Genomic DNA, 9890 nt, shown 5'->3' with positions numbered 1-9890 from the left:
ATGAGTTTATTTTTTTATGATCTCAAAACATCATATTTAAAATATAAGAAATAGTGGCGAAAATGTTTTTTACGATATTTTTTTTTTTATAGAATAGGAAGGTGGACGAGCATATAGGCCACCTGATGGTAAGTGGTCACCAAACGCCCTTAGACATTGGCATTGTAAGAAATGTCAACCATCGCTTATAGCCAATGCGCCACCAACCTTGGGAACTAAGATTTTATGTCCCTTGTGCCTGTAATTACACTGGCTCACTCACCCTTCAAACCGGAACACAACAATATCAAGTATTGCTGTTTTGCGGTAGAATATCTGATGAGTGGGTGGTACCTACCCAGACGAGCTTGCACAAAGCCCTACCACCAGTATCTGCAATAATGAATTTTTTTACAAATTTTTAAAGTTACACGAGTTCTTAAATTCTTTTCTGGAGCGACCGATCGACGCATGACGTCACACCGCCCAACATCGCTCGCTCGCCCATACAATTTCGCCTAAATTTTCGCGTTGTTCTTGATTTTATTTATTTTTCAGTTAGTATGAAAAAAAAACTTTCATATATTTATTATACAGTACCATAGCATACTAATTTAACAAATAGAACTCAGGAAAAATACTTTTTCTATATATATTATCAACAAAAACAAGTAGATATTTTCGTGATGAGCATTTTAATATACCTTACCTTAGTATGAAATTTGTCGTATTTACAAGTTTTTATTTTGAGGATCAAACATTTAATTTTTACAGGCTAGTTATAGGTATTCGTTTAATAGAAACATAATTAACATACTGGTGGTAGGGCTTTGTGCAAGCTCGTCTGGGTAGGTACCACCCACTCCTCAGATATTCTACCGCAAAACAGCAGTACTTGGTATTGTTCCCATAAAATCTAGACATAAAATCTTAGTTCCCAAGGTTGGTGGCGCATTGGCTATAAGCGATGGTTGACATTTCTTACAATGCCAATGTCTAAGGGCGTTTGGTGACCACTTACCATCAGGTGGCCCATATGCTCGTCCACCTTCCTATTCTATAAAAAAAAAATACATAATCTATGTAGCAATCAACTTATGTACGAACATTCATAAACTTATACTTAAATCTAATACATGATATATTACAAAATTTAAAGTAATCAATATTTTATTATATAATATTGCAATACAATAAAATTACTTTCATACATAGACATAAAAGTACTTTCTTTTTTCATTATTAATTAGTTAATACGTTATTTATTGTTTTTTTTTTAATGATAAAGTAACATGTGAATGTCTCACTGTTGGTCTAAGGCTTCTTCCTGTTGAGAGAAAGCTTTAGAGGATACATATGTGGCAGAATTTCAGAGAAATAAGACGCATGCATGCGTCGAAGTTTTCCTTCGCCGCTGAGCACGACGACGAATTATAGATACAAATAAAGCACATGAAAATTCAACAGCGCTCTCCTAGATGATGACGATACTCTTGTTCTCTGTAGTCATCTCAGATTGGATATATATGTAATAACAATTATAGTTAATTAGAAACGATAAAAATGAAAGATGTTCATGACGCATTAGTATAGTTTTCCTATTGCACAACTTCCGTTGTATAAAATTTTACATTAATTAAAAATATTGCGTAATAACTTAGTATTGATAAATGTCAATTTCCTTAAAAATTAAGGAATATATAAACATTCATACCCTTTATCACTAAGGGGTTAAATTTACAAAAATACTTTCTCAGTGCTAATCTACTGTGCAAAAGGTACCGGTATGTAAATTTTCATGGTGCCAGCTCCAATAGTTTGGGCTTTTCGTTGATATTTCAGTCAGTCAGCCAGTTTCTAATCTAAGTAATTTAATATCGAGTATTATTATATCAATATTACTAAATTATATTTGTAATAAATATATTAAAAATGTTTGTAACGTAAAGCTTTAATATTGCGCAACTTAAAATGTATTTGTCATAAAATTCCTGGTTTTTTTTTTTATATTGTAGTTGGAATTTCAACGTCGTGTTACTTTTGCGTAAAAGAAAAATTACCTTAGATTACGCATTGTTCGCTTGGTATTTATAAATCCACGAGCGAACAATGTTAAAACTTTATGTATTTTTTTTTGTACATTTAAAGATTTACAGTAATAGCCTGTTAATGTCCCACTGCTGGGCTAAGGCCTCTCCATTTTTAAGGGGAAGGTAAAAATTATATTATTTTTTAATGTAAAAAGGTTTCTCTTAAAGTTCGTGTTTTAGGAATAAGTTAAAAATTCAAAGTAATATCGAAAATGACAGTCCTCGAGCGAAAGAGCGTTATCGAAAAATTTTCGAAACATAATTGTCCGGTTTTGTTGCAAAAACAAAAGGTTGATTAGATTTTAACAGATTAGGTATTAAGTATATTATATGTACGTCCTAAAATTTGACCTATTTCTATTTATTATTATTATTTAATTATTGTCTCATCACTTACATTATCGTACAAAAATAAATCGGTAGGAAATCTCAAGCAAAAATCCACTATCCACAAACATACAAGTAACTATGTCTCGCGAGTCATAGACGCAAACTTTTTATTGGCACCACGACGATTTTAATTCCCAGAATTGAACCCAGGACCTCCGGGTCTGCGGCCTTACATCTAGCCACTAGACCAACAAGGCAGTCAACATGTGAACATAATTATATCGGTAATAATTGTGATTATTTATTTAATTATAAGGAACACCAACAGTGTATATAACAGTATATTTAAATGAACCCCCAATTACTGCGAACTCAATCGATCGCTGATAACATTAATTAAAGCTATACATATAATAAAGCAATAGAAACCGTGTGTCTGTACATTGAGTAAATTTATCAAAAAACTATTGTGGGTGACGAAAAAAGAGTAAAAGAACACGATAATGTATTTTAAGCAAAATATGTTTATAATGAAAGCTTTTGCAACTCGTTATAATTTTATATATATCCTTAACAAAATAAAGCAAATTCCTGCAATAAATTAGTTTAAAATAGCATACTAATTGTTAATTATATATAAGTCAATTTTTGATTATTCTAAAATTTAATTAATTTTATTTTTAATTTTTTTAATTTATTATATTTGGGAAACAAACAGTATACACCACATACATTATACAACAAATTAACTCGATCATCGATCGAACTAATTCATGTATGACAGTAAACAAGCAATTTTATAAATTATAAATTATAATTATTAAGATTTAAACAGTTAACAACAGCAAAACAATAATATATATATATATAAATTAAATAGATAAAATTAAAAACATTAACTAAGTTATATATAACTTAGTCAATTAAAAGGAAACAAATAATCGTAAGCTACTAATATAATACATGTAGGAAACGGAAAAGCTGCGTAGTAATTGTTTAAAAATAGAACACTCCATTAGAATATTATATACATAAAAATGTAGTCAGTAATTTAGTAAATAATCCGTAAATATCAAATTACTAAACACTTCAAATATTTAACGGAGGAATTCGAGCTTTTTATGGCTCTATGAAAGGAATATATAATTAGGTGTTCAATACTGAGCAGAAAGAGAAAACAGAAAATCCTCATTTAAAAAAAATCACGATATATCCTTTTTTTTAAATTAATGCTCGTAATGCATGATTATAAATTATATTTAAAAATAATCTAAAGCTGTCTATTTATAGGGCGTGTTTTTTGTGCGGGTGTTATTTAAAATTTTGCGTACTTAAGGCACGCACTCAACTCATTCGATATGTAAAATTTAAATATATGATCGTCACATATTCTTTTTAAAAATGCAAATACCTTATAGGGCTTTGATTCAAACATGGTATTGTATTGTGTTTGTATTCACTTTAAATACTTGTATTATCTTAAAGCGAATCGCATTGTAATCGTATTACTAATAAGTTGAGAGAAGATGAGTGTATATATTAAACTTAATATATATTTACCTAATGGTAGGGCTTTGTGTTTGTATGTGTGTGTGGGTTTTTACCTTTTGGGTAGGTACCACTTACTCATTAGATATTCTACCCTAAAAGAGCAATTCTTAGTATTATTGTGTTCCGGTTTGAAATGAATGAGCCAGTGTAAGTACAGGCACAAAGGGCATAAGATCTTAGCTGCCAAAATTGGTGGCGCCTTGGAGACGTGAGTACAGTATCAGCCTGTTAATGTCCCACTTCTGGGCCTCCTCTCCCTTTTGAGGAAAAGGTTCGGAGCTTATTCTACCACGCTGTTCCAATGCGGATTGATAGAATACACATGTGACATGTACGTGAGTAATAGTTAATGTTTCTTACAATGGCAATGTTCAATCTTGCTATGGCCATGCCAATGGCGATAGTGACCACTTACCACCAGCTGTCTGATATATATACATGAGGTCACAATACTCTCGGTATGTCGTGGTCGGTGATACAGTTGGTAATGTCGTAAGGGATCTTAGTCATTCATGGATATATAAATTTGCTTTTAAATATGCCTGTTTATTGGCGTCCGTTTTTTTTATACAATCACATCATTACATTTAAGCAAACGGTCCCGAATAAGTTATCGAAATGATACCCTTTCAAAACTTAAAATTACTCGCAAGCTTTGGAGTATAATAATAAAAACATAAAATAAGTATTAAAAATTGGTGCCGCTAAAATTTTTAAAATAATAATTCACTTGTTTTAAACGTTACTGTTTTCCTTGTGGTAAACGTCGAGATGGCCCAGTGGTTAGAAGGCGTGAATCGTAATGATGATCGCGGGTTCAACCAATGAATTTTCATGTTTAATTTTTGTGTAAAAATTGATCTCGTGCTAATTTTTCTTTAAATGTAGCATGATATGCTATGTTACATTATTAGGTAATAAATAAATAATTAAGTAAATATAATAACTTACTCAATAATCAAATCGGTCTCATAGGGCCTGAGATTTGCGCATTTAAACAAACAAACACTCCAGCTTGATAATATTCGTAGTAGAGTATATATTTTATCTTATATTGATATTATCACAACGGAACAACTGTTTTGCGACTTCGTTGGTACCTCCAATTTTTCCCACATGCTTTAAATGGTGTCCATCTTACCAGTATGCTGAGACGTTCGTTACCTGGGTTCATCAATTCAGAACGATGGTTACATCGACAGGTACAGCACAATTATTGTGTTAATTGGCTGAAATATGGTGATAGTTGTTGCAGATTTATCATGCCGACTCGAGCTTAATTGACGTGCGTCCTATAACCCAATATAAAGAAAATATTAACGTTTTATGTAGATCCTTATTCAACCCGTGCGAAGCCAGATGGGTAGCTAGTGTTCCATATATAATATATCATAAGTGTGTTATTGTATGTGCGTCATAAAAAAATGATAGGATATTATTATATATCGCCTTAAAACTACGCATCATGCGACACGGTTAGTTTTTTTTTACATTTGTTTAATCTTGAAATAAAAAACACACTCATATATCATTTCGAGCTTATTCGAGCAAAACCTGTTTTCGCAGTTAAGCGCATTTATCAAAAATATATACGAAGGAATTTCGAATTAGAAATTGTAATTTTTTCTTGTAACAGCTCTAAAGCGTGTTATTATTTTCAGTAAAACTAAGCAAATGAAATTAAACAAGAAAGTTTATTCGTATGCCTTAAAAGTACACCGTAACAGCCTGTGAATGTCCCACTGCTGGGCTAAAGGCCGCCTCTCCTTTTTTTTTTAGGAGGTTTGTAGCTTATTCCACCACGCTGCTCCAATGCGGTTTGGTGGAATACACATGTGGCAGAATTTCAGTGAAATTAAACACATGCAGGTTTCCACACGATGTTTTCCTTCACCGTAAAGCACGAGATGAATTATAATCATAAATTAAGCACATGAAAATTCAGTGGTGCTTGCAATTCGGGTTTGAGCTCACGATCATCGGTTACGATTCACGCGTTCTTACCACTGGGCCATCTCGGCTCCGTTTAAAAGTACACAGTAAGTTGAAATAATTTGAACCAATGATTTATTAACGTAAGTTGCTACTATCAATTAAAAATGTATCTAATTGTTGTAAAAAACCCACTTCGTATTTTCCCTTTTTTAACTAACGTGGCATTATATAAAACGTTGTAAGAGGTTTTTATCAATTTTATACTTTTTATATCATTCATGATCAACTTCTTATTTAGAGTACTTTTGATTTATCATTAAAAGTAAATGCTGTTTATCGTGTTTTTTTAGCCTTTATGTATACGTACATTTATATATCTCATACGTAAACACTAAATGACCAAATCAATTATCTATGTATAATAATGTAACTCGATAGGTACACATTCGCAGTAAATATTTATAGATTTTAATCCAGATTAACATGGAGTACTTAAAAAAAAGCCGAGATGGCCCAGTGGTAAGAACGCGTGAATCTTAACCGATGATCGTGGGCTCAAACCCGGGCAAGTTTGACTGAATTTTCATGTGTTTAATTTGTTATTATAATTCATCTCGTGTCGAATTTCACTGAAATTCTGCCACATGTGTGTTCCAGCAACCCGTATCGAAGCAGCGTGGTGGAATAATCTTCGAACCTTCTCCTCAAAAAGGGAGAGGAGGCCTTAGCCCAGCAGTGGGACATTCATAGGCTGTTACTGTACTGTTAAATAAAGTACGGATGTATTTAAAGTGTTTCATAAAGCTATGATAATACACAGATATGCCGATTTATTGTGGACAAGGCAATCATTCGCATGGTAACCTAGTTAACTGCGTCCAATATTTACTAGTCGACTGTTCACACTTGCACAGATACTCTTATTTTCTTCCACTCTAATTATCAGATAGGAGGAAAGAGCTAAGGTAAAGCATCAATGGCATTGCGTATTTTCCAAGACATTTGCATTTTCAACATTGCAATTTTCTAAACTACACGATGCAACCGTAACCGTAACAGCCTGTGAATGTCCCACTGCTGGGCTAAAGGCCTCCTCTCCTCTTTTTGAGGAAAAGGTTTGGAGCTTATTCCACCACGCTGCTCCAATGCGGGTTGGTAGAATTCACATGTGGCAGAATTTCAGTGAAATTAGACACATGCAGGTTTCCTCACGATGTTTTCCTTCACCGTAAAGCACGAGATGAATTATAATCACAAAATTAAGCACATGAAAATTCAGAGGTGCTTGCCCGGGTTTGAACCCACAATCATCGGTTAAGATTCACGCGTTATTACCACTGGGCCATCTCGTTCATCACGATGCAAGTGGCGTAGTATATACTGGTGGTAGGGATTTGTGCAAGCTCGTCTGGGTAGGTACCACCCGCTCATCAGATATTCTACCGCAAAACAGCAATACTTGATACTGTTGTGTTCCGGTTTGAAGGGTGAGTGAGCCAATGTAACAAGGGCACAAGGGACATAAAATCTTAGTTCCCAAGGTTGGTGGCGCATTGGCTATAAGCGATGGTTGACATTTCTTACAATGCCAATGTCTAAGGGCGTTTGGTGACCACTTACCATCAGGTGGTTATTCTATAAAAAAAAAAGAATATGACAACTGATTGTATTTCTTGTCAGAAAATTCTTCTAAATTTTAATCAGCCTTTCCTGAAATTTGAACCATGGACTTACAAGATAGCCATTAGACCAACAAGACAGTGATGATATATCTCATTGTTTTCATTGTCAGCTTCGGATCTCAAGGTGAACACCTTAATTGATTAGATTTATAACGTTTTAAACACGCACCAGACGCTACAATTATAAATCTACCTATAATAATAATAATATCCTAGGACATTATTCAGATACGGCAATCTGATCCCAAACTAAGCAGAGCTTGTACTATGGAAACCAGACAACTGATATACTACATATGCTACTTTTTCTTTTGTAAATACATACTTATATAGATAATTACACCCAAACTCAGACCCGGACTATTACGTACAGTAACAGTCTGTTAATGTCCCACTGCTGGGCTAAGCCTCCTCTCCCTTTCGAGGAGAAGGTTTGGAGCTTATTTCACCACCTGCACTAGCAGAATTTCAATGAAACTAGACACATGCAGGTTTCCTCACGATATTTCCTTCACCGTCAAGCACGAGATGAATTATAAACACAAATTAAGCACATAAACATTCAGTGGTGCTTGCCCGGGTTTGAACCCACGATCATCAGTCAAGATTCAAGCGTTCTAACCACTAGGCCATCTCGGCTTTGTTTAGTATTACGTAAACATGGTTAGCATTTAATTAAGTATTTAGCATAGCGGTCCCAACTACATGAGATCGTCCATTCGTAATGATATAGCGTCATTGGCGCTTGATTTGATAGGATTAAAATACTCGCTATCACTTTTAAACCCACGTATGAAAAAGAGATAGTAGTATTTTATGTCTTGACATGTCACTTGCGAGGATTTTGTATTTTTTTTTTAAATATGTACCATCTTCCTGGAATCTATTATCGACGACGACGATGTATGTCTAATATAATAAAACGGTTATACCAGCGTCATCTATCTCCTAAATTAATATTTATAGAGAGAGTGAAACTCGTCCCGCAGTTTTGCTTAAACATATAACTAAGATATATTTAAACGTCATGTCAAAGCCACAGTATAACGGGATCCATTTAAAAGCCTTACATGTAGTAAGGCATTGTGTCGATAAAATATACATTAAATGCACGGCACATAATGATAGTTTTATTTCTTTGTCATCATTTATGTTAATTACAGGGGAATTACTTAAAAATAAATAAATGGATTAAATCGATCTGATGAGTAACAAGCCGGTTAAAGTTAAGCTTAATTCTCGGTTGACTGAACTTCGCTCAGGAATAATAGTTTTTAGTTTTTTTTTATTTTTTATGGGCCCACCTGATGGTAAGTGGTGACCAACGTCCATAGACATTGGTATTGTAAGAAGTTAAACCCATGTTAACCATCGCTTACATCGCCAATGCGCCACCAACCTTGGAAACTAAGATGTTGTGTCCCAGTGTTATTACAGGCAGAAGCCTGTAATAACACTGGCTCACTTACCTTTCAAACCGGAACACAACAATACCAAGTACTGCTGGTTTGCGGTAGAATATCTGATCAGAGGGTGGTACCTTTCCAGACGGGCTTGCACAAAGCCCTACCACTAGTAATATAAAGTAACGAGTAATTCCCATATTTGGCTGATTATTGGCTGTCTGTTTATTAATTAGCTGTTCATGTAACCCCATACAAGTAATTTTACAAGAATTAATTGAATATGACTGGAACTTTGGCACGGTTGGTGGTAACCCCGTCTTCCGTTCCGGGGTTCGATTTACGCCCCGAGTCTGGTATATTATGTACATATGAAGGCGAGATTGTGGCGCCGTCATCGATTTAGACTATTGAATTAGAGACGAAAGTTACAGCTGATTTTTTAATTGTTGTATCACTCTGGCGTCAAACGAACAGCTACATATCGTGGTTGGACGTCATCTACGGATCGCCGTTAGTTTTAATTACGTTTCAATTATAAGATGGATTTACCTAAGGTCTTTATTTACGTAATATCTCTACTGATATACCAATTCTTTTTTTTTTTTTTTTTTATAGAATAGGAAGGCGGACGAGCATATGGGCCACCTGATGGTAAGTGGTCACCAACGCTCTTAGACATTAGCATTGTAAGAAATGTCAACCATCGCTTACATATCCAATGCGCCACCAACCTTGGGAACTAAGATTTTATGTCCCTTGTGCCTGTAATTACACTGGCTCACTCACCCTTCAAACCGGAACACAACAATATCAAGTATTGCTGTTTTGCGGTAGAATATCTGATGAGTGGGTGGTACCTACCCAGACGAGCTTGCACAAAGCCCTACCACCAGTAAATTCATATATAAGTATGTATT

The 9890-nt window shown here is 34.3% G+C and overlaps 1 protein-coding gene across 3 annotated transcripts in view; it reads left to right on the top strand.

Moving 5' to 3' along the window:
• Positions 1–9890, top strand: part of LOC126777500 (protein MTSS 2) — a 230495-nt gene that overhangs the window by 171987 nt on the left and 48618 nt on the right. The gene's annotated exons all lie outside the window — the stretch shown is intronic.

This window comes from Nymphalis io, chromosome 23 (genome assembly GCF_905147045.1).
Source record: "Nymphalis io chromosome 23, ilAglIoxx1.1, whole genome shotgun sequence".
NCBI classification, from domain to species: domain Eukaryota; kingdom Metazoa; phylum Arthropoda; class Insecta; order Lepidoptera; family Nymphalidae; genus Nymphalis; species Nymphalis io.
Note: the sequence above shows the minus strand (reverse complement) of the source record. Positions and strands in the feature narration are given on the sequence as shown.